We start from the raw sequence: 2,310 nt of genomic DNA on the forward strand, positions 1-2,310 counted from the left end.
GTAGCCTTCCTCTACTCAAGGATAAACAGGCTGAGAAAGAAATTAGGGAAATGACACCCTTCACAGTAGCCACGAATAATACAAAATACTTTTGTTTGACTCTAACCAAGCAAGCAAAGATCTGTATGACAAGAATTTCAAGTCTCTCAAGTAAGAAATGAAAGATCTCAGAAGATGGAAAAATCTCACATGCTCATAGATTGGCAGAATTAATATAGTAAAAATTGACATCTTACTGAAAATAATCTACAGATTTAATGTAGTCCCCATCAGAATTCCAACTCAATTCTTCATATAGTTATAAAGAGCAATTTTCAAATTAATTTGGAATAACAAAAAACCCAGGATAGCGAAAAGTATTCACATTAAAAACATTCTGGGGAAAACATCATTCCTAACTTCAAGCTGTATTACAGAGCAATAGTGATAAAAACTGTATGGTATCAGTATAGAGACAAGCGGGTAGATCAATGGAATAGAATTGGAGACCCAGAAATGAACCCACAAACCTATGTTCACTTGATCTTTGACAAAGGACCTAAAACCATTCAGTGGAAAAAGACAGCATTTTCAACAAATGGTGCTGGTTCAATGGGCAGTCAGCATGAAGAAGAATGCAAGTGGATCCATTCTTATCTCCTTGTACAAAGCTCAAGTCCAAGTGGATCAAGGATCTCGAAATAAAAACACATACACTCAAACTGTGGGGAAGAACCTCAAGGAAAAATTCCTGAAAAAAAAATCAATGGTTTATGCTCTAAAATCAACAATAGACATATGGGACCTCATAAAATTGAAAAGCTTCTGTAAGGCAAAGGACACTGTCAATAGGACAAAATGGCAACTGACAGATTGGGAAAAGATCTTTACCAATCCTATATCCCATAAAGGGTTAATATCAAATATATACAAAAACTCAAGAAATTCTAAGATGATTCTAGGATGTTGCTTGAGATCCTGCCAAGACCTTTGTTGTCTGAGATAAGAAGGTAGAGAGTCAATGACACAGACTTTAGGTGTTCAGCAAGTTGGCCAAACCAAACTTCTTTATTTTAAGAACTGTAAACATTTATACCCCACTGCCAGCATCTCATTGGCTCTTGGGTAGCCAAATTGGATGCAGTCTTTTTCTTTCTTTTTTTAGAATTTTTATTGGTTATTTTATTTATTTACATTTTGAATGTTATACCCCTCCCTGGTTTCCCCTCCAAAACCTCCTATTTCACCCCCCTCTCATCTGCCTTTATGAGGGTGTTTCCACCACTCACAAACTCCTGCCTCACCATTCTAGCATATCCCTATGCTGGGGCATCAAGCCATCACTGGACCAAGGTCCTACCCTCCCATTGATGTCCAACAAGACCATCCTTTACTACATATGCAGCTGGAGCCATGGGTCTCTCCATGTATTCTCTTTGGTTGGTAGTTTAGTCCTTGAGTGCTCTAGGAGACCTGGTTGGTTGATACTGTTGTTCTTCCTACAGTGTTGCAAACCCCTTCAGTTCCTTCTTTTCTGAATGGTCCTCTCCATCACCTGATCATGCATAAGCAGTCTCTAGCTGTGCTGTCAGATTCTATATTGGCTCAGAGAGGAGGTATCAGTGGCACATATGACAATATCACAGCTGTGCCTGTTTGGCTAAGTTCCTGTAAATGGTTGATGACCTACTGAAGGGGAATGTCAGAGTAGGGAGGCAGAAGGGAGTGGGTAGGTGGATGGGTGGGTGGGGAAGTACCTTCATAGAAGCAGGGAGGAAGATGGGATAGGGTGTTTCCAGAAGGGTGACTGGGAAAGGGGACAACATTTGAAATGTAAATAAAGAAAATATCCATTAAAATAAAAAAAAGTTTAAAAAGGTGCTTAAAAAGATATTTGGATTTATGAGGCAGTATGTTTTTAATCCGTGAGAATGAAAACAATAATACTTTCCCTTTTTACATTAAAACTGAAAATATTAAATTGAAATATTTTTAAATTTAGTTTAATATTTATCATGAAATACTTTCAAATTTCATTTCATTGCAATTTATAAATGTGCTGTTATCAATTTTCAATAAGTTAGGACTAATTGTATACAGAATATAACACAGTTTTACTCCATAAGGAAAATGGAGTAATTTTCAATTGATAGACTGTCTATTGTTCATAGACTCTCTATTGTTTATTGTTCAAGGTAATCAATATCTTTGTAGTATAATTCTGTGTTCCTACCGTGCCTCACATGTTGAGTAATATACATCAATTTATATATTATCATTATTTTTTTACACAAAACTTGAAAAAAATTCACCATTAGCAGCATTTATTTT

Source organism: Rattus rattus, chromosome 12 (assembly GCF_011064425.1).
Source record: "Rattus rattus isolate New Zealand chromosome 12, Rrattus_CSIRO_v1, whole genome shotgun sequence".
NCBI classification, from domain to species: domain Eukaryota; kingdom Metazoa; phylum Chordata; class Mammalia; order Rodentia; family Muridae; genus Rattus; species Rattus rattus.